This window comes from Ambystoma mexicanum, chromosome 5q, assembly GCF_040938575.1.
Source record: "Ambystoma mexicanum isolate Mex_15411 chromosome 5q, UKY_AmexF1_1, whole genome shotgun sequence".
NCBI lineage: Eukaryota > Metazoa > Chordata > Amphibia > Caudata > Ambystomatidae > Ambystoma > Ambystoma mexicanum.
Window position 1 is genome coordinate 592,962,966 of NC_090933.1, and position 27,716 is coordinate 592,990,681.

Consider the following 27,716-nt stretch of genomic DNA (forward strand, 5'->3'; position numbering starts at 1 on the left):
TGCATGCCTTTTCATTTACCTCTAGGACAGCTGAATCACCACTTAATAGCAGAGCATGCATACACCAAACACTTCAACCCAGCGATGCTCACAATTGAAAAATGTTGCATGGAGTTGAGAAGTTCAAAATAACAGAATTGAATTCTCATACATTACATAACATTTTAGGGTTTCAGCATCCATCCCCCTTACAAACACTCCATTCTGCTTTTATTAATTTTTAGCTTTCTCTTGTACTATGGAGGGTTGTTCTGGGAGTCCATGAGAACGGAAGGCCTAAGGGAAGGATCTGTTTAGATATTCCAGATGCTTCACAATGATAATATTTCAAGAGGCAGACACAGCTTCAATGGAGAACTGATTGGGGCAATTTTCTGTAGTTATGGCTGTCGGACAGAGGTGTGTGCTGGCTCCCACTTTATTTGGCCCGTTCTGGAATGGTTTAGAAGAGTCTCTGGTTGGGAGGACCACGGGGTGGGAGGCCAAGGCATTCTACTCCTTCAATTCCAATAAATAGGATACCAGCAAGGAAAGAGGGTACTCAGATGGGCCGGGGATTTGGGTATTGTGAGAGGTATTCTCATGAGACAACTTCGAGAATACCTTATTCAGGGGGGCTGGGAAGGACCGATGCTCTCAAACCCCAACCCTAGAGGCAGACGAGCGAGAAAGGACCACCTAGATGGGGAGGCACGGAGTTGTACTCTGGGAAATATCCAAGGGGAGACACGGTATTATACCGAAGAAGAATATGAGGAAGACTAAATTCCTGAGGCTTTTGTGGACTATACCTCATCTCCCTTGCCCCCTCACATCGCATCTCCCTTACCCAAATCTGACCATCCCGTTACACCCAGAAATTACATCTCCCAGAGTCCCTATTTCTGTCTCCTACCAGAATGCTTCCGGTTATATTTCTTCACGTTCCACTGACTACTCTTTCCCAAAACCCCAGTATACTACACCAACAACACAATACAATTCTCACTACTCCCTCTGTTCAGGTAACGAGAAAAACTCTGGTTATTCCTGTCCCACAAACCTCATCCTTCCCCATCTACCAACCCTCCTAGGATCAAGAATCTAAGTCTTCATGACACACCCTCTCACCACTTTTCCAACACGAATACGTTCGTACACCACAAAAGACGATGAACAAACACCATAAGTGTCTACCTGACCTGTCCCAAAATAAGGGTCAGGCAAAGTCAGGCAAAGTCAGCAATTGACCAGAATCATACACACCTGACGGCTCTTTCCCTTCCCCAGAGGGATAAAAGGTGGAGCATGAAAGCACAATACGAGCCGGGCAGACCGCACGACGAGAGAGCTAACTCAGCGCGGCAGTTCAGGGGAAGAGAAAGACTGCGAATACTGAGGGGGTGACGAGGAGAAAAGCGACCTTGCCCTTTCCAACCAAGGCCTGTGAAACCTCCGCAGAAGGAATCGCAAGACCGTGAACAATAACCAGCGTGTGTTGCAGCAGATGTCAACAGTACACAAGACCCTGGTCTGCTGATAACCAAGCCGAGGGGAGAGTCGATAAGAAATCGAACTGTTGAACAAAAAGTAGCAAACTGCTAATTAAACTGAAAGGTTGAAAGAACTATGGATGCTGAAAGGGGGAAAACCAGCAACAGAGGAGGCTGGCACCACGTGGGTGCTTACTCAGGGAAACTCTGGGCGACTACCCGATTGTTGAAACTACCATTACCAGAAGGCCTTCGGAAAGGAGAGAAGGGGGTCAAAGTGGTCATACAGGGGTCTTGTACAATCCTCTGTACAGTCGAAAGTCTTTGACCAATAGATGATTGTGAAACTAAAGTCGAAAGTCTTTGACCAATAGATGATTGTGAAACTAAAGGAAGCGAATCCTACATCGTAAGAGTTGAATGAAAAATGTGCGATAGTCAAGAGTGAACCTGAACGAGGGCTGCCGATGAAGAGGGTGTGAACTCTACAGTCCCGAAATACAATGTGTTGACAAGCGTGAACCCTGCTGAGGGATGTCCACAGTGAACTGCATAAAAAGACATTAAGATTTGTGAAAGTAAACCAATAAATTGCATTGAAAACCATAGTGAACTCGGCAGAGGGAGGCGAACAGTCTAGTCAGATTCGAGCCCGGAAGAGGGGTATCCAAGAGTGAAAAGCCTACACCGAGCAACCCGCAAAAGCGACAAAGCAAAAATACAAGAGGGAAAGCCTTTAAATGCATGCCATACTAGAGTGAACCCCACAAAGGAAAGCTGTATTTGAGAGCGGTCTTAGTCCGGAAGAGGGGAAACCCCGGGGTGAAGACCTATCACCCAAATAAAGGGAAGAACCTTTTGTTTTGGTACTTTGAACCTGATAGGCCCTCGAAAGCAAGAGAACATAACTTTCAGTGGTTCTAGTATCATTTAAGAACTTTCTAGGGATATGCGCTCGGAAGAGGGGGGATCCAGAGGTGAAAGACATCACCTGATGTACATGTGAAAAGGAAATCTTTCTTCAATATTTGGATACATCAGGCCCACGGCGGCAAGAGACTTTTTGATAGAAAAAGAGACTTAACCATTGGATGACCCGATTGCTGAAAGCGGTACTGCTAGCTCGTGTTGGGAAAGCTCGAGCATGTGCTGTGCTCCAAAGTCGTACCGTGTACCGTGCTGAAAACTTGGAGAAGGGAGAACCCAAGTACTGCATCATGACTTATTATTTGTGAACATTTCCTTCTTTCTTAAGAACATTATCCCACACTTCTTTTCGTATTTAGGGTAAAGATTGGGAATAGGTTTTTCTTAGTATAGGCCCTTTTATTTGACACAGCGCCACTGAAACTGCCTTCTTTTTATTTGATGGTCGAAGCTTGCTCCCATCTTAGATGTAGGTTTAGATTAGGCGTTTTTCTAACCTACCTTTGCAGTTTAATAAACACCCTTGAATTGTTATCACTTGTGTCTGTCTTTACTGTTGCCACCATGAGTTCCTTACTGTATAGAGGGGATAGGCCCATGTTTTCAGGGCCATGTTTCCTTAGTGGGCAACTGAGCTTTTTCGCGCATATGTGCCCCTTTGGGCAACAGCTCTATTACAATCCCAGGGGACCTGAAGCCGGCACAGCATCAGTTACCAACACAGCGGCAGGTGCAGCTCACTTACACGCAGACCCACCCTCAGCAACCCCCACCACACCAACTACTGATGCCCACCCAAGCAGGGCCCATAGGGTTCCCAAGGCTAGCAGCGAAAGCATTGCAAGCACCCGCCTAGACACTTCCACTAGCGGATAGTTCGCTGCTGGGCTAGAACGTAGTACCTCACTGCACCAGAGTAACAGTTCTGGGAGGGAACCCCTTCATGTTTCCGCAGGGGACGGCACCCCGATAGGATTTCAGACAGAAAGTGCGTGTGTGTACAGTCCTTGCAGTAACTGAAGACCCCGAAGACGAACCTGAGGTAGCAGTCAAGATAGGACAGGAAGATTTCTTCTTTTTGATAAATGTGGGGGCCACCAAGTCTTGTACAAGGGAGGGTGGGTTCCCACTGTCAAACAAAGTTATGGATACACAGGGCTTCTCTGGGGCTATTGTCATGGTTCCAGTAATACAGGATTAACCATTAACAATATGCATGCAACACCTCGCAGCGCCTCTATTGTATTCAAAAGATACTCCCATTGACATACTAGAGAGAGACTTGCTCAGTAAACTGAATACAATGATTTTGTTTTCAGAAAAGGGACTGCTGTGCTCCACACCTTGCATGTACCCAGAAAGGGTGGCAGTCATCATATAGGCCTATTGCGCACATAGAACCTTGCAAGGACAATCAATGCACCCCGAGGTGTCCCTGTACAGGGTCCAAATACTATTGGGTTGGGTGCACAGGATGAAAGTGAAAACATTCCAACTGGCCACAGAATTTCTGTTCAGGCCCCCGGTGCACAAGGCAATTGCCCCGGCATGTGACTACACATGAAGTTAGAGGGGGCCATAACACGAAATGAAATGGTATTACTATGTGGGACAGATGAGGAAGACATTAAATGGCATACAATCCTCTGTAATAACCCTACATTGACATTGTCTGACGTGACTGATGATTGTTTGCAGAGGGCGAAGAGGAGGGAAACATGGTTTTCCAGCTCCACATCCCATTCCCAATACGAGTGGTAGAAAGTCTAGTGCTACAAATGACACAGTAAGTGAAGAAGCAGGCCGCCTACACTCGGGGAGACTTGAAGCAGGTCCCAGAAAATGTATGGACCAAAGGGCTTGAGGATGTAGGAGTGCTCAAAGGCACAGGGACGGTACGCATCAAATTAAAAGAAGGTGCGTTGCCGTCTCGGGTGAAACCATACCTACTTTCCTGCGAGGCGGATGACTGCATCTATCATACTACTCGTGTTTTGGCAGCAGGGCATAATACAGACATCACCGTCCCCATGTAAAATGGCCATATATACGATCAAAAAAGCGATAGGAGGGGCCTGGACATTTATACAGGATCACTGCTCCCTGAACAGTGTGGTAGAGGCTGGGTTCCCACTTGTGGCAAACCCAGCTACAATATTGTGTAATATTCTGGCAAATGAAGAATATTTCACAGTGTTTGATTTGAAAAATACTTCTTTTTCTCCATCCCATTGCATCCCAACTTCCGATGTCTCACTGCGTTCATGTATTGCAGTGTCCAATTTGAGCACACGAGATTACCACATGGGGTACTGTGAATCCCCTAGTGTGTTTAACAGAGTAATCCAGATGGATTTAAGCAATCCTCAAATACCCAGTACATTGATATACTACGGTAGACAACCTCTTAGAGTGTAGTGTGATACAGGAGCAATGATACAATTATTCTCTTAAACGAGCTAGCAGAGAAAGGGTACAAGGTGAACAAGAGGCAACAGTTGTCAGACGAAGGTGGTGTATGTGGGGCAAAAAATATCAGCAAAGGGGCGGAAGATAACAAAAGAAAAAGTGGAAGCAATACACAGATACCCAACAGTAAAAGAAATACAGCAATATTTGGGATTGTGTAGTTATTGTAGAGCCTGGGTGTTTGATTATTCACCATTCACAAAGCCCCTCCTCCACACACTTAAAGAAGAACAAAAAGTTAAGAGCCCCATTAAATGGACCTCAGAGGTGAACGAAAATATTGCCTAACTCAGAGGCACTGGTCTGAACCCCAGTGTTGGCAACCCCAAATATATAAAGAGAAATTCTATTTGTTTTTGCATTCTGATGGCACAGTGATAACGGCTGTCCTCACCCAGAAGAAAGCCACATGGGCGCAAGCCCTTGGCGTATTCCAGTGGATTGTTTCACTCAGTGATGCATGTCCATTTTCCATGCAAACAAGCGCTTGCAGCTGCAGTGTTGCCACAGGGAAGGCAGCCACCATAACTATGGGGTGCCCAGTGATTTTGTATGTGGAGCACTCACTTCTTGTGATCCTTGAAAAATCTAAATCCACATTGACGACTCAGAGGGCCTCTGGATACGAGGTGATACTTACAAACCCAGTAAATGATGTTGTTGGATGTTTTGTAGTGAACCCAGCAATGTTAATGGTGCAGCCAGCTGCACCGGGAGAATGCATTCACGATTGCACATCTTACATGGACAGGAAGGAAGGGGAACCCCCAGATGCAGGAAGAACCCATAGAGGGGAGAGACATGCTCTTTGTTGATGGATCTTCAACAATAGATTCGAGCACAGGCAGTCGGCACACTGGTGCTACAGTGGTGTGCCATCATGAGGGTGACTATCCAATTTGGTCTCAAATGTGGTTGTCGGCTCATTATTTGGCACAGGCAACATAATTGATGGCTTTAATAACAGCACTAAACATCTCAGAAGGGCACGCAGTCAACATTTTTTAAGACTCTGCATACGTCACCTCCATGGTGCACTCAGAGTTGGCTCAATGGGACAGAAGGGGGTTTCAAGGGAGTGATGGGTCCCCTGTGAAGCATACAGAAATACTGGCATGATTGAGTGTTGTCTCTCCCAGTAGAGGTAGCAATAATAAAATGTGCCGCCCACACGGGTGGCCTTGATTTTGTTTTCACAGGGCAATGATATGGCCGATAGAGCAGCCAAAGAAGTGGCCTTTTTGTCTGTAGGAACTACCAAGATACTCCCAGGTAAAAAGAGAAGGTTCCCATGATGGCAATGGGATCGATACGATCTGAGAGCACTAATATTACTGATCCCTTTAACGCACAGCCCATTGTTCAGGTAAGAGAATTACTGGGTGAAGTGCCCCAAGATGAAAAATAGCTATGGATCAACGGAGGGTGCTCCCTCTCCCCCACTGATTTAGTATGGAACAGAACAGCAAAGGGAAGCCTGTAATGCCCACAAAATTACTTAATGTAGCATTAGTGCAGCTTTGTTATCTGGCCCACGTTTCAAAGGAACATGCAACCGCAGATATTAATGAGATGGTTTGTACCCAACCTCTATGAGTTAGTTGCTGAATTCACGAGTAACTGCATGACCTCCCAGAAGTTATTGGCCGGGCACACATTAAAAACTGTTACGGCAACATTAACGCGCCCACAGGGGCTGTCCGGCACTTGCGTATTGACTGTCAACATGCAACATCTATGTGCCTCTTATAGGTACATGTTAGTAGTGGCGTGTCCTTTTTTCACGTTGGCTTGAGGCAGGACCCTGTGCTCATAACGATGCAAAATCTGCGGCCAAGTTTATACTGTGAGAGGTGTTCCTGAGGTGTGGAATATGTGATGAATTGAGGTCAGACAACGGGTAACTCCTTTCCAATAATCTCTTTAGAGTTTTCAGCCCTCCTTGGGATAAAGCACTGACCATGCTCAGTGTACCACCCTCACAGCCAACGGTTTGGTTGAAAATTTAAATGGCTCGCTTAATGAGCGATTGGCCAAGCTTTTGGTGACACTTGGCAAAAACCCGCTTTGCTGCTTGCCTATTGCTTAATTTGCCTTACGCAATTCACCTGACGTGGATCATCGCTTGACTCTGCATGCAATTGTTACTGGCAGGAGAATGTATGCGCCTTTCAGCCCTGCACGTACAATTACAGATGTTAGCAGCTCTGCTTAGATGCTTGGGGAAGGGTAGAATATATACTTGAAGGAACTTACAAAGTGTCTCAAATACATATCTCGTCCGGTGCACCCACCTTCGAGCTGGCCGGCCGACGACACATCACCAAACGGTATAGGAGAAGAACATTTTGCAGCAGCAGCCCTGCCCCTCTACCCTCGGTATACGGTCTACATTCTGAACTTTAAAAGATTGTGGAAAGAGCGTCACTTCTCTGTGTCGCATATTGTGTCGCATATTGTCATATACTCCACAATAAACGTAGATGATCACAGAGCATGGATATTGTGAAGGCATCATGAAGCAAGACACAGACAGCAGATTCAAAGTTCAAATTAAAATGCTTTATTAAATCAAATGTCAGGATGGTAGCCTAACTTGCCCTATGCTGAGGTGGAATTTCCCTACCTGAGCGAAACTAAGGAAATACCTGAGCGAAACTAAGGAAAGTCTGAGTCAAAGAGTTCAACTTAGTCTGTCTATGTCCAAAACCTATTTGTTCCCTCAACTAAAGCTAACCAATGTGTAGGGATGTCAAAAATAAAAGAAATGGCACCCAATTCAAATTTCTCAACTTCTTTCAGCTTTCTTTCAACTTCCCTTCCCCAAGTGCAAGACCGTTCCATAAAAGTCTCAAGATTACCTTTCTCAAGTCCATGGTAATACAGTTCCCAACAATACACAGGGTTGCCCTTCCCCAAGCTCCGAGCAACACTGTTCAGAAGAAAAGGGTCTTGAGGCTTTGTTCGCAACACATACAGTTCCTCAAGTCTCCAGGTTCCCTTCCCCAAGACTTTAACTCTGACACTTATATTTTGTTTCAGTCTTTTCGGTTTAACACACCTCAAGATCAATCCGACCCTCTTTCTGTGGAGGGCTATGCTCACTTGTCACATTGCACAGCTTGGCCCTGGTACTGCCTCGAGCAGAATTGACGCCCTTCAGAGACCATCCTGCAAAAAGAAAAATGATGGGGGAAGAAAGATTACCAGAAGGGCGGGCACAGACATTGAAATGAAACAGGCGCTGCAGCAACTATTGGTCCAGCAAATCACCAGAAAGTTTGACTACCATTCCATCACGGTTTCATCTGTTTTCAAAGGCATCCATGTTTTTTGCATCACTTGTATTTCCTGGCGTCCAATCAGCAGCCAATGCCAAGTGGCTCTAGGTGACCCGCTATGAGGTACTGCAACTGGCGAACACGACTGAAAAAGGGCTTAATGCGGTGAAGGAAGAGCTTCTGGCAGTCAGACTGGTGACATTATATAATAGATGTGTTGGATATGATTACTGCAATTACTGCAACGGAAGGGGACGTCTGCCTCCAATATAGGCAGTAGCTGCTGCACAATAATGCCAGCAAATGGTGAAGCTAATGGAACGTTCAGAGAAGCCATAAAAGAAATTCATACACTCCATGAGACTATGTCAAGGGAAACGCATGCAGTATCGTCAGATAGTTGGTTTGACTCTTTTTGCATGGGTCCTGTCAGAAACCTATGGTTGTTCTCCCATCCAGAGCCTGAGAGTCCTCTATTCCGGGGTTCAGGGGAGGGCTATCGCTTTTGAATCCCAACCCTGCGAGGGAGGATCACCTGGGTAGGGGAGTCTGGGGTTGTTCTTGTGGAAATACCCCAGGCAAGACACAGTATTCTGACGGGACAATAGAGGAAGTTCTGGACGCCTTCATGGGATTAGTTGATTCCTACAACTCTTATCCTCAAGACACCTGTTTTGACAATCCACCCACAGACATAAGCAGCGGTAGCCATTCCTTACAGTAAAGAGAAGATCAAAAGATTTTTCGATACTCGGTCAACTCCCTAAAAAAATAACAGGAACTCAATCTAATCTCCAATCACTTGCGTAAGGGGAAGCTCCAGGTAGGTAGGGGCTCTAAGCCTGTTACATTCCGAAAAATCCAAATCTAAGTCCAAGGGGGTTTCCACCAACGACTCTAGGGGCGACTCACCACGTCGGAAGGAGTCCCAGGGATCTCGGTCAGGGAGTGGTTCCTGCCATTCTTCTTCCTCGTCCCGGCACTCTAGGAAGCACCGTCAAGGGTTGCCTTCCCTGTACTCCTTGGAGGATGGTGCCTCAAAGAAGGTAGCAGGAGACGTGCTTCTAGGTCTCGGTCCTCGTCCCCAGCGAGACCAGAGCTACCTACTGAGGGCTCGATGCCGGTGTCGACTCGGTCGGCTCTGTGTCCGTCCAACTCGGATGTCGACGCTTTGCCCTCGGATCAGCCCACGGCGCTGTCTGCACCTGTGTCGACCCGAAGCCTTCGGCGCTCATGACGTTGAAGTTATCGACGCTCTCGGAGTTGAAGCCTTCGGCGCTATCGTCACCTTTAGATAATTTTGCCCGCAATCTACCTTTGTACTACCCTTAAGTGTTGGATCCTCCTAGGAATGCTACGGCAAAGTCTGTGAGGCCGGTTTTGGACTCCAGGCCCTCTTCTGTCACCAGACCTGGGTTTCAACTCCCTCTGGCTGACATTTATGAAGAGGAGGAAAGGTCTGAGTTTGAGGACCCTGTTGAACTTGATGAAGCTCCACTTTTTTCTGGAGACAGTCAGTTGGAGGATTTGAGGCAGACCCTCCATGATGCCAGTGGGATGGACACTTCCCCGGAAGTGGAATTTGGTAGGCCTGAGCCTGGGGCTCATGCAGAGTCATCATAGCGGAGGCTCATGGCGAGGGCCTCGGAGTATCTGGGCTAGTCCAGTCCTCCTGAAGACTTTGTGCAGGACGATCTAACAGACATCTTAGATCAAGTTCCGTCCTCTGACCCGGTTTTACCATTTCATCTCACTTTGCAGAAAAGGGTGGCAGCTGCTTGGCAGTCCCCGGAATCTCTTCCGGCTGTTAATAAATCTTTGAACAAGAAATACTGCCCCTCCGTTAGCGACCCAAGCTATTATCTACTCACCCACTCCCGAGAGTTTGGTGGTTCAGCCGGCTACGGCCACCTCGAGGCAGGCGGCGTACCCTACCATCCCTCCGAATAGGGACGACAATCGCTTCAACGGTTGGGCCTAGAAGGTATTTTCTGCTGGGAGCATGGCATTGAAATCGGCCAACTCCACTTGTGCCTTGGCAAGGTTCTCACACACTCTATGGAACTGTGTTTCTTTAGCGGCTGAGCATATTCCTGAGGGGGAAGAAAGGGATGGGTTCCTTGCACTTGTGCAGGTTGGCAAGGATGCCATGAGCGAATCCCTTCAGTCGCGTTTGGATACGGCCGACAGTGTTAGCCGATCCATGGATGCGAGCACCGTTATACGCAGATTTGCGTGGTTGAGGAAGTCTGGGTTTGCTCCAGATGTTCAGGCCCGTCTTCTCAACATGTCCTATGATGGTGCACATTTGTTTGGCAGCAAGGCTGTTGAGAGCCTTGAGAGGTTGCAGACCTCTAAAGCTGCGGCTAAATCTTTGAGCGCAGCTGTGCATCAACCTCTGCCTTTTCGTCCTAGGGGACAGCAATGGAGGGGAGGTTCTTTTCGTTACTACTCCTCCTTTGGTAGAACGAGAGGGGCCGCCAGTCAAAGGGGCCAGTGAAAAAGTATCCGTGGTGGTCAGGGAAATTGGGGTGCCAGAGCCGCTCAGGCAGCTGCCTCTTTGTTATGTTATAACATTTGTATAGCGCCAAAAGCCCTAGGGTGTAGAGGCGCTCGCTTACAACAAGAAACAAAAGAACAGAGGCATCTATGTAGAAGCTTACATGAACAACATAGTTTTCAGAGATTTCCCGACCATCTAGTCTGTTTGTTCCCTTGCCGCAGCCAAACAGTCATGAGGCCATGTCCCATGGTTCGCCGGTTGGGGGCAGACTGTCTCAGCATCTTCAGGAATGGCGAGCCATTACTTCAGATGCGTGGGTGCTGGATACCATTGCCCACGGCTACTGCCTTCCCTTCCTTCAGCGGCCTCACAATACTCCACCGGGAAAACTTTGAATTTCTGGATCCGCTCCTTGCGCAGGAAATCCTAACCCTGCTGGAGAAAGGTGCTATAGAACTGGTGCCTGTGGCGGAGAGGAACAATGTATGGTATTCCCCCTATTTGTTTATCCCAAAGAAAGACGGCGGATTGAGACCCATCATGGACTTGCGTTGGTTGAACAAACTTCTCAGGAAGGACCAGTTCAAGATGATTTCTCTTTCTCAAGTCCTCCAGGCACTTCAACTTCAGGATTGGTTGGTGTCTCTGGACCTGCAGGATGCTTACTTTCATGTGGCGATTCATCCCAAGCACAGAAAGTAATTGAGGTTTGCGGCTGGCCACTAGCACTTTCAGTTTTGGGTCCTGCCATTCGGATTGACCTCCTCCCGAGGGTCTTCACCAAGCTGATGGTGGTGGTGGCAGCAATTCTCAGGCAAGGGGGGGGATTCATGTCTACCTCTACCTGGACAACTGGTTGATCTGGGCACGCTCTCTCGAGCAAGCGTTGGATCACCTCGGTCTCACCTGCCGCACCTTCCACAAGCTGGGCTTCTCCCTGAATTTCAAGAAGTCGCATTTGACACCTTCCCAATAGCTCCAGTACATCGGGCGGTGTTAGACACGTGCTTGGGGAAGTGCTCGCCCCCAAGGTGAGGGCTCATCACATTGTGCAGATGGTGGAAAAGTTTCAACATGCCCAGTGTCTCCCGGCTTTCGAATTCTTAAGTTTGCTCGGCCTCATGGCATCCTTCATTTTTCTGGTGCCAGAGGGCGGCTCCGGATGAGGTCCCTGGAATGGATCCCCAAGATGCAGTGGTTGCAGTTCTCCGGCAAGATGTCGGATCCCGTTCAGATTCCACTTAGTCTCCCAGGATCTTCTGTGGTGGGCCAGCTAAGGGAACCTGATGAGGGGGTAACCGTTTTGGCACCCGTGGCCGGAGGTGACTGTAGTGACCTACGCTTCCCTCACAGGATGGGGGCACTCATGCCAACGATTTGACCACCAGCAGTTGTTGGTCTCCGTCGGAGTCCAGACTCCACATCAATTTGTTAGCGCTGAGGGCCATCAGGCTACCCCTGAAGGCTTTTCTACCCTCTATATGGTGGAAGAGTGTCCTGATCTTGATGGACAACACAGTGGCCATGCATTACCTCAACAAAAAAGGGGGGGGTAGGGTCACTCCCGTTGTGCAGAGAGGCGATGCAGCTCTGGTTCTGGGCCATGCAGCAGGGAATTTCGATCTCGACAGTTCATCTGGGCGGAGACGAAAATGCGGCGGCGAACGCTCTGAGCAGGCAGAGCACGATCTCTCGCGAGTGGGAATTGGCTCAGGGAGTTCTTCAGGAGATCTTCGCCCTTTGGGGAACCCCGTAAGTGGATCTCTTAGCCACCAGTGTCAACCGGAAGTGCGAGAGATTCTGCTCAAGGGAATTTCCTCCAAGAGGAGCTTTAGGAGACTCGTTCATGGTGGATTGGTCAGTCCCACTGCTGTACACATTTCCTTCAGTCCTCGTCATTCCTCAAGTGTTGCAGAGGTTACAGAGGTGTGCTTACTAAGAGAATGGTGGACTCATAATGTAGGAGTCCTCCCGCCCCCTGCACACCTATCTGTAATGGTAAGTAATACCAATCAAGATTAATACAATTCTGTTAGATATGTATTTGTGATATTTTAGAATAGCTACTACTTTGTGTCAATTTTTGTGTAATTTTTAAAGAAATTTTCAGGAAATTGTAAAGAAAACAGCTTCAAACTGTGCTTTCATAGCATATTAGTTGTATTCATTGCATACACATAATGGGTACACAATATTCAAGTGCAAATTTCAAGATTGTAGAAAAATATATAGCAGTTATACACAATTACTGATTTGTAAATTCAGAGAGCATTTACAAAAAACTTGTTCCAAAAATTATCCCAAAAATTCTCAGAAGACTCCAAAAAATCAGCATACTCAATTTCAAAATAACAAAGTGTAAAACATTAGACAAAGAGCTCAACGCATTTAGAGAGAATAACTCTCTTCTTCAGGAGCGGTGTATCCTAAATCTATTAATAAAAGAGGGAACTTGGATTCTTTTTTACAACAATATCCTTTCTGCATCTGAATGCTAACATTTGGACTCTCCCGTCACAATCTTTTGTCTTGTGAAGTGATGGTTACCGCGTATTTAAATGCAGAATCCTGCAATAAATGTAAATAACATAAAATTAGTTTTAGGGGGAAAATTGGGTGGTGCTTGTCTACTTGTATGATGTATTAAAGCAGGTTACCTGTAGCGCGGTGTGGAAAGAAATCCGAGGTGGATGAGCTAATGCGTAACATAGTCTGTGGATGCAGCCACATGCCTGTAATACAGGGAGTTAAATGTCTGCTGTTCATGTTCACTAATCATGCAATGTGTACAATGAATGGTTAATGGCAATCTCTATTGACATTGCGTGCATGGCGAATGCATCTGTCGGGTAATTCCTCGCCTTGGTAATTGTAGTGTTGATATGGAGGAGAGGACCCCATCTAAGTGTCTGTAACATTCCCTCTAATCACGTATTATTGTCTGGCTTTTTATTTCTAACATCCATGCAATTTTGTGTTTATGTATTTTATCCAAAAAAAAATTTCTTTCGATGCATACTTAATTTCAATATCTATATTATCACTTTGTTTGGATATATTCACATGTCTACCAATGTGACTATTTGCTTATGTTTTCATTTTTTGTCTTTTTTATGACTATATGATGTTAAGACTAATCAATAGCCCTGATTTGAAAAAGGTCCTTGGAGGACCGAAACACGTGCATATAATCATGTAACCATAACGGAGTCATATTATGGCTACGTGGAAGATTGAGATATTTATAGGAATATGTTCAGTGAGAATTCTTTATTCATGCCTCTTGGTTCCAAGGATTCTAATTTGTGGATCCAGAACATTTCGCTGCGAGCTAGGATTTGCTGCATGTTTCCTCCTCTCGCTTGTCTGGCTATCAGTTCCAGAATAATGAATCTGAGTTGCGAGATTGTGTGCCGTTCTTTCAAGAAATGTCTGGAAACCGAAGACTTTTCATTTTTTTTTCGGATGTTTGATTTATGTTCCAAAATTCTATCCTTGACTCTCCCTGTGGTTTGCCCTACATAGTATTGTCCATATGGGCAGATTAGGGCATATATTGCCCATTTGCTGTCGCACATTGCATAGTGACGCAGTGTAATTTTCTGTCCCGTGTATGGATGTCTAATGAGGACTCCCTTCTGAACATTATTACAATGGCAGCAATTCAGACATGGGAATGTTCCTTTTTTAGGTTTTGAGATATTATGAGTCCACCATTCTCTTAGTGATTTCTCTTTAACTTTTCATAATAGAGTCAACTTTTTCTCCCCTGCACCCTTTACTTACATTAACCATCAAGGAGCCTTATGTGCCCCAGACATGTAATAAATTCATTCTTTCTAAACAAGGTCCTAACATATGGTGTGCATGTACTCTATTTTCCAATAGTACAGAGGTTTGGTTCCCACATAATCCTCATTGCTCCAGATTGGGCCAGGAGAGCGTGGTACCCAGGCCTTCTAGAATTATCCATCTGCCCTCCATGCCGTCTTCCCTACCGAGAGGATCTGCCCTTGCGTAAGGGGGAGGGGGAAGTCAGGTTCTCCACCCAGAGGTCAAGACTCTCAACTTTCACACTTGCTATCTGAAAGGTTGAGGTATAAGGGTTGGGACCTCCCGGATGACGTGATGGAGGTGTTGCTTTCAGCCAGGCGGCCTGCAACAAAATCCCTGTACCGTTACCGTAAGTTCTGCGACTGGTGCAGAGATCACAAAGTTCATCCTTTTCAGTGCTCCATTCCTATGGTTTTGTCTTTCTTACTTTCTTTGGCCCACAGGGGCCTTCAAGTGGGGTACCATTAAGAGTTACCTGGCGGCGCTGTCCATCTTTAAGCGCTCGTCTGAGGAATGTTCTTACTTTAAGATTCCTTTGATTTCTCAGTTTCTCAAAGGACTGACTAATGTATTCCCACCGTCTCCTTTCCAGGTGCCGGTTTGGTATTTGAATTTGGTTTTGAAATTTCTCATGGGTGCTCCGTTTGAACCTTTGCACTCTTGTCCTTTGAGATTACTGTCGTTCAAGACTGTGTTCTTGGTTGCGGTTACTTCCGCTCGCAGAGTGAGTGAATTGCAGCTACTTTCATCTAAGCCACCCTTTATTGTGTTTCACAAGGACGAGGTTGTAGTGCGAGTACGTCCCTCTTTTCTACCTAAGGTAGTATCTGAATATCATTTGAGTCAAAAGGTGGTTCTTCCATCTTTCTACCCTCCTCATCCTGGTAAGGAAGAGGAGCGACTCCATCAGTTGGATCCTAGGAGAGCTCTGAGCTTTTGCATTTCTAGGATGTCCAGGGTCACAATGGACGATCAACTCTTTGTGGGATATGCTGGACACTGATTGGGCCAGGCTGTTACTAAACAGATCTTCTCCAGGTGGATTATCCTTACCATTTCGGAGTGTTACAGATTGGCTGCTAAGGACCCTCCTGTAGGGTTGCGAGCTCATTCCAGTAGGGGCGTGGCTACTTCCCCCCGCCCTACAGCGGGTTGTTCCTATTAGGAATATTTGTGATGATGCTACATGGGCTTCCATCCACACCTTTTGATAAACATTATTCCCTGGATACAATCCATGGTCAGGATATGGCCTTTGGGAAGACGGTTCTTTATTCCGCAATCTAATTGGGTACTCTAAATTCTTTTCCCATTTACTGGTACTCCTTTGGGAGTCTGTCAAACATGTGGAATACGTTGGAGGACACAATCCATTCGAAGAACAAGTTACTTACCAACTGGTAACGTTCTTTCGACTGGCTGTTTCTCCAACGTATTACACATCAGCCTCCCAGCCTGCCCCTCTGGAGAATTTCATATGCGATTGCAGCTTCTGTTTCCGCAAGGCTAAGTGCAGTCAAGCAGACATGAGATTGGTGCCACATGTTCTGAGGGGAAAAAACTTAAACTGAGGCTATGGGCGCCGTGCGTCCTATTTATAACATCCGGTGACGTCGCCCTCGACAGAGGCCTTCGAGGGACATCGACCCGACGTCATTGACGCAGGACGCCCTGTGCCGAAAAAGTTTCCGAAGTGCACAGCTGTGGACATTGCATGTCAAAGATGTGGAATACACAGGAGGAACATCCAGTCGAAAAAACGTTACCAGTTGGTAAGTAACTTGTTCTTCTAAATTGAACCTTCATGCCCCTGCCGCACACGAGTGTGCGCAGGGGCTGGCAGGCGCATGATTGTTGGGTACGTGAATGTTAGGCTCTGTGTGTGTGTGTGTGGGTAGTTAGTGTGTGTTGTGGTGGTTGGGGAAAAGAGGTAATTGGGGGGTGGGGGTTAACCCGATTTAGAATAAAATTAGTGTGAGAGGGTGGGGAAGGGATGCAGGAATATGTCATATTTCAGCATTTTAAAGCTGGCACAAAAACGAGCGGAAAAAACTTTGTTTGTGTTCAGTCTTTAAAATGCAGAAATATGACATAGAAAGTAAGGGAAACCAACTATAGAAAGAACACAGGTTGTCCCACTAATAGTCAGGCAGGGTCAGACATTTGATAATGACCACTCGCACGTGACTGATGGTCAAAAACCTGTTCAACTATGGAAGGTGTGGTTTTTCACAGAGAAGCAAGTGAGCTGGGGATGTTGTCCGGACCAGAGAGGCCAAGGAGCAGAGAGCAGCAGGACCTGAACCCTGGAGGAGAACGGCGTGCCGAGATGCTGGCCTGGTGTTTGTGTGGGGCTGCAGCGTGGCTACGGGACCGTGCCTCCAGGGAGCAGGAGCGAGACAGCCAGCATCCTGCTTGTTCCTTTTCGACTGGTACCTGTCCCAAGGATTTGGGGCAGGTGGTGACCCTGACTACAACTCTGTGTATCCAGAGAGACCGCTCATCAACGCAATGCTGCCCAGTGAGTTTAATGTCAGTGAGAGAGAAACTTGGGAGCATGCAGTTGATTGGAGCGGAGCAGGCGAAAGACACAATTTGTAAAGCAACACTGCACAGAAAAGCAGGAGAAGGTTTGGAAAGTGGCACAAAGCAGAAAGAAAGAAATGGCACTAGCGGCGCAGAAGGAAAGTAGAGACAATTAAAGTGTGAAAACGAACAGATGCAAGTCTGCACGTTAAAGAAAGGAAAGTGTGCAAGAGACACAATACAGATAGAACAAAGCAGAGGAAGGTGCAAGTGTACATGAGAAAGTGAAAGAATCAAAGGAGCGCAAGAAAGAGGTGTGCAGGAAGCACCTGAAGGTGAGAGGTTGAAATAAAAGAGCAAGGAATAAAATGAGGGGATACAGATCAGAGTGGTCATGCCTAGCAGAAGCAAAGATCCTGGTGGTTTCAAAAGGTGGTTTCAAAAGTCTCTTGACTGTACCCCACATGTAAAATGTGTATGAAAGATCTGAATATACAAGTTACATTCTGACAAGCGGAACTTGTGTTTGAATCCAAGAGGGGCCTAACATTGGGGAAGGGAACCCTGAGGGGCCTAACAAAGTTTAATACAGAGTTAAAGCTCTGGGAAGAGAACCCTGAGGAGCTTGCAAAGGAATTGTGTATATTTTTTTGTTTGTGTTTTGGAACTTGGAAGAGCTGAAGCTTGGGGAAGGGAATCCCAAGAAACCTATGACATTTGAAAGTGTAAGAATGTGACGAGAACTATGGAGAAGTTCTGATGAACAGTCGTTGTTGATTGATCTCATTTTTGTGAAGCTGACCACCCCACACCTCTGGTGAGAAAGTCACCTGAAACCATCCTTGGTTTCCCATTTTCTGTTGAACCACTATTTCTCCTTTTTAAAGACTTCCTAACACATTTTTAGAAAGACTGAGGGCAAACATAGGCACAGACAGATTAATGTTTTGGACTCTTAGACATTGGTGGCCCTTCGAAACATCAGTTAAGGGAACTATCCCTTAAGAGTTAGGGCCAGCTAGGCGTTACACCAACCCAGGAACCTTAGTAAATAAAGGTTTTGAAACTAACCTCTGAGTATGTGTCTCTCTTGATACCATGCCTGTCTCACAGCCCCCACGTGGTTGCTGAGAATTTTTTAAGTAACTGTCCCAGTGCTCGTTCTGGTGCCCATCACATTCTGTGTGAGTCAGCTGATATGAAGGTACTGCAAGTGTAACAAGGGGAGGAGGAGATCTAGAATGCCCCTGAATGTTGATTGGACAGTGGACAAGACATAGAGTAAACACTCTGGGTCAACACAGTTTGGAGCAAATGGGCAGAATGAACAAGGGGTAGTTAAAATGCCGCCTCCAAACGTGGCTGAGTATGACGCCTTTTGGGTGGCATGCTCAGCTGATGGGCAAGAGTGTGTGATAAGTCTTCAAGACAGTAAGTAAAAACATGACAAGCAAGAAAATGTCGATCGATGGACCGATCGAAAGGGGGGGGAAATGTGGTAAAGGTGCAAATTCAGCGCTGGGGGGGTTGCCCCTTTCAATTACGTGACTGATGGGCGGACGCAGTGGGGAACAGAGGGGGCACTCCAGGGGGTGAGGACATTATTGAACGCTGCACTGTGTATCTTAATGCGTGGTGTGCACAGGTGCAGCCAGAGAAGTCTGTGGGGAAAAGTGGGGTTAGGGGCACTGTGAGATACCAAAGGGTGTCTCACCCTTTTAGTGCTCTGACTTTTCATCCAGATGGCCAGGGCATGGCCATCGATTTTGGATTCAGTTCCTGGGGGTGGACCAGTGTGGGAGGATGACATGGTGAGGGGTCTTCAGGGATTGGGGTGAGGCAAACGATGGTGAGACGCGGTATTCCCCACTTTCCCTACCCATGACCTATCCTATTTTATAGGATCCTCCAACGTCCCAACTCCCCCTTCAGCCCTCTTTTTCTGCACAAACCAAACACTGGGCCGAGGAAGAGGGCGACAGCAAGTAAAGAGGCTAACCCTTACATCGACATGTCACGCTAATCGGGTCAGGCAAAATCAGGCACTTGACTTTAATTACATACATCGGATACCCATTAGCTCTCCCCACACAGATAAAACGCAGAACATAGAGAAACACTGTGAACAAGGTGGAACCCGAGAAGGAGCAGAACATCTGGGTTGAAGGCATACCTACTGGAGAAGAGGGACGAGAGCAAAGGGTAGAGAAACCCAGGAGATCCCTGCAGGAGGTTGTTTCCTCTGAAGAGCTGTGAAAGATGTGCGGACAAGGCCAAATCCCAGACAAGAAGACTGCATTGTGTTTCAAGGGTTCCAGCGACCCTCCCGGGGGATTGACAGAGTTGGGGAGGCGAGACCAAGCCTGAGGTATTAACCTTGACTCATGAATTATAACTGCAAAGACAAGAAAGGAATGCACAGCCAGTGAGTTGGTAAGCAACATGAAATGCTGGTGTGTGTTCAGGAAAGATTGAAGTTGCAACAGTATATCTCACAATTGAAGGCTGTATGCATGTGGATGAGACGCGGAGGAAGGCAGACCTGTGGCGAACTTTAAATTACTGATAACTGTGAAGCCAGTGATCCAGAGTAGCGGAGTGGTCTGGTGAAAGGAAGTCGCCCACTCCAAAGTCTGCGAAAGGTGAAATGTTTTGTTTTATAAAGCAACGAAGTGAATGAACTCTAAAATGCATAATGGTCAAGATTAACCCCTGCAAAAGGGGAAGTGAAAAGGTGAATATTGAACTTTTGTGCTTATGATACTGAACTATCCAGACCAACAGACACTGGGACAACTAACACAAGAGTGTGAGCTGAAGGGAAAGTCGAAGTGGTCCTGCGGAGGTCTATAGTAAAAGCCTCGCACATTCAAAGCCTTCGACATCAGGAAGATGTCCAAGCCCGACTGAGGGAGACCGGAAGTGTGATAGGTTAGGGGGAGGGAACCCCTAAAGAAGTTAATTAAGCTTGGGGAAGGGTACCACTGCAAGTGCTGTGGTTGAAAGGTCTGTGCCCAACTGAGGGAGACCTTTGTGAACTTTTGTTGAACTGTGAAAGAGCTCTTGAAATCTGGAATTAGTGACTTTAACGTGGGAGGCCAGGTGGGCCTCGATCCACGCTTTGAACTGCCTTTGTTTTGAAAACCTGAGCCAGAGTGTGTCAACCTGTCTATGGGGGCCGCCTTTCTCTGTGCTGTCCAAAGTGGGGAGGAGAGCTGACTCTGCCACATTGATTCTTAATATTCTAATACTGATTTTCCTTTGCATACATATTCCACGTTGCACACTTTTTGCATAAGAGATAGGACAGGCATTAGGTTTTGTTTGTATAGTTCATCTTTGATTTGACAGATTGACTAGGCCTGTGTTTTCTTTATTATTTGATGGTAGTGACTACACCCATCATAGCTATCGGGCTAAGCAGGAGTTTTTCCAAACCCCCGAAAACTGAATAAAGGTTTTACAAATTGTACCTCTTGTGTCAGTGTCATACTTGTGATACCATGCCTCCCTTACAGCAGCAAGTGTGGCATGGGGCGGAGGGGCATGCTGGGGATAGGGATAAGAGGCAGGGGTAGGTGGTAGAAAAGGTAGTGTAGCATGATGGTGAAATACATAGCAGCCATTTCGGAGCATAGGCCGCAGTTAAGTAAAACGTGTCTTTTTGCAGCCACAGGCCCAGTGTCCTTGACAAACATGAATTTCTCAAGTGATCAGCTACAGCAGTGTGCTACAGAAATGTTGCAAGTTGGAGGTTCCTGGGGGAACGACGCCGCAGGCGAATGGAACCAACATTTACTTTCGAGGCCAGTGATCCAGGCACATGGGTGCTCGCTGGGAAGTGTGAATTAAACATTAAATGCAGGAAAAATAAAATTCAAACCACTGTGGGGTAATCAGTTTCATATTGCCCCTTGTCAGATGGTCATGGGAAGAGGGTGAGGGGGCGAGCAATGGGAAACCAATCACAAAAGGAGGTTTTGGTGTCCCTTATGGTGCAAAAGTGTTTTGTGTCCTTGCTGATGTCTACTGGGCACTTCACTGGCCGGATGCCGAATGTCTTCTCTTTGCCAAACTGAGGTTGTCTTGAGTGTTCGATGGGAACTGACCAAAGGTAGATGAATAAAGTTCCAGTGGTTAGCACAATCACATAATGCTTTGACACTTAATTGTGGGTCGGTGTGGGAAGGTTTGTTACGTCATGGTGGGTGGTGTGGGGCAATGGGGCCCTAGATGGCCAGAACGAATTACAATAATTCAATGTATGCCTCTAAATAGGGGACTGACGTTGTCCCACCAATCAACTTTGTAAGGTGTTCCAACATTTTTTTCAAATGTTTTTGTGCAAATTATGTTTGTGTATAAATGGTTTGGCCACAGTGGGCAGAGTTGACTGCTTTCTTCACTCAGTTCTGTTCCCCTGTGTTGTTTGAACCGTGTTCTTCCAGCTGCTTCTCGGTCTAAGTAAACTGTTACTTCCTGCTTGGTGTATGCTTCTTTTTGGATTACTTTGTTGTTCCAATCGTCACTTGTCTTGGAGGACCCCTGATACAATCTCTTAGTGCTCTTATGGAAGATGGACAAGAAGGCCAGTTTATGGGGGTGGGAGGCAGAGTGGAAGACTGATTGACTGAGTGACTTTGCTAGAGGCAACTGTACTAGGACAAAGCACGACTATTCCAAAGGAGAAGGATTGCAGCAAAGGAGAGTTTTGACTATGGACCACAACTGATGGAGGACTCTGACAAAGGAGAACCTCTGTTGAAACACAGAAGCAAAGGAGTATCATGAAAACATTTGACGAAAAGGACTGTGATGAAGGAGAACTACTGCTTCTACAAACCTTTGCCCTTTACGGTCTTCTCTCTAGGACTATTTTAGCCACAAGGTGGTGCTGGCATACACCAAGTATGTAAGCAGGCACACCAGGAATGAAAATATGTACACTAGTCTGAATGCCTTTTACTATTTTGGGAAGCATTTATATAAAAAAGCCTGCTTGAGCAGGCGTTCTGGAGTCGAATACATAAAGTCCTAGTGGAGGCTAGGTGGTTTTTGGCTCTGAGAGAGTTGATTTGGACACATTAAGGCAGAATTAATCAATAATGTTTGTCTTGTCCTGGTTGATATTGTGTGACCTTTGAAGTATTGCTCAGTATATGCAATAAATAAAATAAATACATTTCCCAGGCCCCTCCGCTTCCACTGTTCCAGATAGACACAAAGTCCCACTGGTGTCTTGAGTCCTCACTGCTCAGACATTTCTACCCAAGTCTTTTGCCTCCTCCCACCTCTTCTGCCTGCCTTCGGCCAACCCACCCTCCTCGTTCCTTCCTGTTCTTATTATGTGCTTTGCCCCCCCAGCTTCTACTCCAGTTTTTAGTTCATCCACCTCTACTCCTGTTACTTCTTTCTTGACCACTCCTCCTCTGTCTTCCACATCTTTCCAGTCCTCCCCTCCTCTGTCAGGTGTTGCCTCATCGTTCTACCAACCACCTCCTGTCTCAACCTCATCTAATCCTCTACCACCTCCTCCAGATGTAACGTCTTCCAACATTTCACTGTCACCCTGTGTTCCCGCCACCACCTAGTCCACTCCTGACTACCTCTCCCTCACTTCTCCAGTAACCTCTTCTCCATAGTCCGGCCAGCTATTTTATAACTCTGCTCACCACCAGCCACCACTCTAATGACTCACAGGGTGTCATGTCTGCAGCTGTGGGCCTACAGTGTTGGAAGGCTGGGATTGGATGGTTTTCTTCCCTCGCTATGGGCCAGAATGAGGCTGGGGGTTGGGAGGGGCTAACTTTAGATCTAGTATGGCATTTGCTCTTGTTAGATTACTGCACCTTGGAGTGTGTTGATCTTGTAGACTGGCTATGCTAGTCTGAGTTGCCAGTAAATTGGTTTCGGGGGTGTTTCGGTTACCCCTCAGGTTGTTCTGAAGTTCTCCAGTGCTTTTGCATACCATCCCTATGCTTGCCAGCCGCAGACTTTGTGGGCAGTTACCTTGGAGAGACGATTGCCCCCTGCCATGTGGCCTGAGAATTGCAAGTGTGTCCAGGGATCCCTCCCCAAGTCATCCCTGAGCCCATCATCCACTGGCACTGGCAGTACCCAGCACCCAAGACCACTCTCCCACTCGGATGCAGGGCCAGGTAGGGAACTTCGAAATAAAGGTAATATCTCTTTTTACAGCTTATACTTTGGAAAATTGAACGAGTGTGGGAGTCCTTCTACTGAAAACGAACATGGGTACAATATCCTGTTCTTTGGAATTTCTTCCACTTAGTAGCGTCTACAACCATGTATTGGTTCACTGCACCCTTCAGGGAGAAGAAATATTTATTTGCAAATCAGTCTGGTCCCACCCACAAGGGCAGCCCAGCACCAAAATGCTAGGCAATTCTGCTCTGAACTACAGTACCACCCGCAACCCCAGACACGTTTCGGCCTTGTTGGGCCACCTCAGTGAGGTGAAGCTGAACCTCTCCAAAGCACAGTGAGCAAGGTGTCCATGTCTGGATTACCCTAGGTTAATGGGCTGAAACCACAATTCTTACAAATTAAACAAGTGTGGGAGCCCCTCTATTGAGAACAAACATGGGTCAAATACCCTGTTCTATGGAATTTCTTCCACTCAGAAGGGTCTAGAGAAGCACAGCTTCACCTCAATGATTAGGCCCGACTAGGCTGAAACACGTCTGGAGTTGCTGGCGGTACTCTTGTTCAGAGGAGAATTGCCTAGCATGTCGGTGCTGGACTGTCCAGGTGGGGGGGGACCAGACTGATATGCGAATGGATATTTCTCCTCTGTAAAAGGTACAGTGAGTTCAAACATGGTTGTAGACCCTCCTGAGTGGGAACCTACCCATAGAACAGGTTATTTTGGCATGTTCGCTCTCAATATAGGGGCTCCCAGACCTTTGTATATATACTTTTGAAATTGTCCTCCATCAAGGCCATCTTAAAGTAACAGTTTCTTTTCATCCCATTCAGGCTTTATTATTCTTTGGTTTTTAGTATGGCGCTGAAACAGTAGGGCGTACAAATTCTGGCCAAGATTTATCCGCATGACTGCATAGGATGTGGTCGGACTGGTGAAAGCTCTGTTTTTGAGGTTGTGGACTCCCACAATCACAGTGGGTTCTGCAGCAAAACTAAGCCACAACTGAATTGATGGAGTGGGTGACATAGGTCCTAGTGTAAGAGGGATCAAATGCATACAGGTTGGAGGTTTTTTTCTGTTTCGATTCAAAAGAAAACATTCTTTTTCTTTTCAGGAATTGTGTAGGTGGTGACGGTTTGACTGAAATGTAGAGGTTTTGTTCCTCACGCAGTTTAATTTATGAAAATGCCATGGTTTTGGTATAGGCTAAATGCAGTGTTTACATATTTTGTTCATGCACCCTAAATAATTTGAGACTTTATCACCAATTATTTGTATTTAACAGAAAAGGAGAGTTTTTGCTCTGAAGTTATGATAAAAAGGCACATTGACATGCCTGCAATGTAATTCCTGGGTGCTTTGCATAAAGGAAAGGGCAAGATGGTTGGTACATTATCCAGAGTATGTCGGGAGAGGTAAATTGGGACAAGAAAGTACACAGCAATACTATGTACATATATACAGTAATGGGTGGCAATGGAGGGCTACAGTGGGGGGGGAGTGGGATAATGGGAAACATGGGATAATTTCATTCTAATAGTCTAGAGATTAAAATCTCTGGTGTTCAAAGTATATAAACCGATGAAGTAGCCATGCTATCCCCTATATGGTCACAAGCTATTCTAGTTAAACAATCTTCCACAAGGTCTACTTAACTTTTACTTTTTTCTGAACAATTTCGAATTTAACAAAGAATCCTTGACTCCACCATTGTTCTTAACGTTAACACATTAGGGCAGCAGGGTTCGAAATTGAAGGGTGCTGGGAGTTATTTAGCTCCTGGTTATAACCTAGAAGAGCCTGTTTAGCTTGACACCCACAGCTACCAGGAGCTACTTGTGACTCCACAGACTACCTGCTGCCAAGAAAACTCACCTATGTGCATTTGGGACAATCTATAAATCAACATTAGGACACTAATATGCAACATTTACGGAGTAGGGGATCATAAATAATGGACAAAATTATGTTTCCACCTTATGTGGAAGTTAGATATGCAGAACGCTATAAACTAGGTTCTCGTTCTCCAGTCCAGCACAATGTCACTGGTTGATTCTGGATACCCAGGAGCCGCTTTTAGCTCTTGCTTATCCAATCTTAATGTCGAACGCTTGGCAGTCTGAAAATATGCCTACCCAAGAGGAAGGCTATGAGCCAGGGCTGCTCAGTGAAGCTGGGGATATGCAGATCCAAGCAGTAGGGGTGTCACTGTCAACTGTGTATATCTCTGAGAGAGACTTTATTCTCTCAGGTTCATCCCCTAGAAAAGTGTTCTTTCCTGTTTGAGAACGATTTTTTCAGCCCCAACATTTCTGTAATGTCCATGTCTGGCATTTTATTTATTATAATGTTCCTTGGACTTCTACATCACTGCCCTGCTCCTTCCCAAAAGTCCTTTCTTGAGGATGTAAACAATGTTTCCATCTGCTCAACCTGGGGAAATGGGAAGACGTTATTAGCAGAGTGATCATGTTTCTTTCACTTCCAGCTTGTGTATATTATGATGGTTTAAGCTTTGATCTCACTTTACAAAGCACAGTTAATAACTACATGTACATTTTAACGCATTGTGCAGCAATTTGCAAAGTACCTTTTTTTCACAAAAAGCCAGTCTTCTATTTACAACTTCAGTCATTGTGTGCATACAGCAATACTTGTCCGATGCAGGCATTCCCTGCCAAATGGGACAATAAACTCACAATTAGTTTTTTTCTTTTGTACAAACAGTCATTAAAACTACCCCTAAAGTTAAAATCGGCACATTGACACTCTAAGAAGCAGTTTACACAATAATGAAGCGCTCGCCACTGTGTGCTGGTTGCACCTTATCGAAGCGCTATTGAGAAACTGTATTCCCTGAATTGCTGTGTTATTGTCTGAATGACCAGGGTTCTTGTCGGTTTCCTGCTCGGAAACACCTTTCGAAAATGACGACTTCACTTTGCTGTCAACGCAACTCCTTCAGGGCTTCCCCTCAGTGATTGGCTAGCTCCATACTTCAAGGGCCAATCTACATCGCCGACAGGCGGAAGCCAGCACCTGCATTCAAAAGCCCAATTTCGAAGGCCCCCTGTCTGAGCCTGTCCGAGTGTGCCGGATTGACAAGCCCTTCTCCATGAAATACAACTTTTCACATCCAAAGGAAGCCCTGCCTGCATCCAGCTTTACTGGTAAGCCCCACCTGGTACACATACCCCCTTCTTATGACACAACCACCACTTGCTCCTCAGCGCAACCTACTTCAAACTGTCTTTCAACCAGCGCTAATCTGTATTTGCTCACTACCACCTAAAATACTTGACGCAAATGATTTGCTATGCTCACCCTGGATTTTAGAAAAATTGATTCGGAGGCTGGCTTTAACAATTGATATCAGATGTTGGCTTTTAAAAAAGTGATTTTAGATGTGATTTCCAAAAAACAAATCTAGATGCACTGATGTGCGTACAACTACACTAATGCAGCACCTCCAGCCGGACTCGCCTTAGAGTCACCACACAATGCCGCCCTCTACCAAAGGCCCACCACCAGGTCAGGCCTTACCCCTGCCTGGCCCTACCAAATCAAGAGCCACCCAAAGCCAACTCTCTGCTCTACCAACCACTCCCAGCATGCCACTGCCATCTATAAACAATCACTGACCCTAAAGATGTCCAACAACCTCCCTGACTCGCATGACATTCCACCATCACTCTTCCTTCCCAAGGCATACCCACTCAACATCACCTCTATACCACAAAACACAGACTCAAGCCGACCATAAGCCGAAGTCAACCTTGCTCACTCGATAATCGAAATAGAAGATTAACGTCCTGCCTAGCTGCATGCCAGCAATGCTTGCAAACTACAACCCTGCCGATCACTTGGAGGAATGCACACCTCACTTCGAGAGTCACCACCCCCGGCACCACGAGAACACATCAACAGACCATCCCAGCCATACTCTGCAAATGCAATGCTAAAACTATGCTCTCTCCTGTATCCAATATGCTCAAACGCGATGCCACCACATGCAATTCTCACTCTACCATTATGACAGCATCCCCAGCCATCACCCTCGCTAACACCAACTCAGACGCAGCGACCATAGCAAGAGCCAAAGACCCCACTATACCTTAACTTCCCTCCCCTGCTAGCCCAAAATACACACCCAACAAGATCTTCACCTCCGACACAAAAGCGAACACCACAACAATCCTCACAGGAGCGCTCATTAATGCCAGATCCCTCCATGCCCTTGACATGTCCGACCTCATCACCAACAACAAACTGGACTTGCTAGCAATCACAGAAACATGACTGCACCCAGCTGCTGGCCCCTTCCTCTACCTAGTCATCCCGGAAGGTTACACCATCCTCGGGAAAGATAGACCGGTTTCCAAAGGAGGCGGAGTAGCCTTTATTGCAAAAAATATATTGCCCATTAGAGAAATCCCAAACCAAACTATTAGCTCAGGCGAACTGCTCTCGATCAAAATAGCCTTATCGGCTAAAGCTACCCTAACAATCCATCTAATTTATAGACCCCCAGGCCC

The 27,716-nt window shown here is 46.3% G+C and overlaps 1 protein-coding gene across 1 annotated transcript in view; it reads left to right on the top strand.

The window, feature by feature from the left end:
* The window catches only part of TGS1 (trimethylguanosine synthase 1), a 1,067,587-nt gene that overhangs the window by 685,978 nt on the left and 353,893 nt on the right, over nucleotides 1–27,716 (top strand). The gene's annotated exons all lie outside the window — the stretch shown is intronic.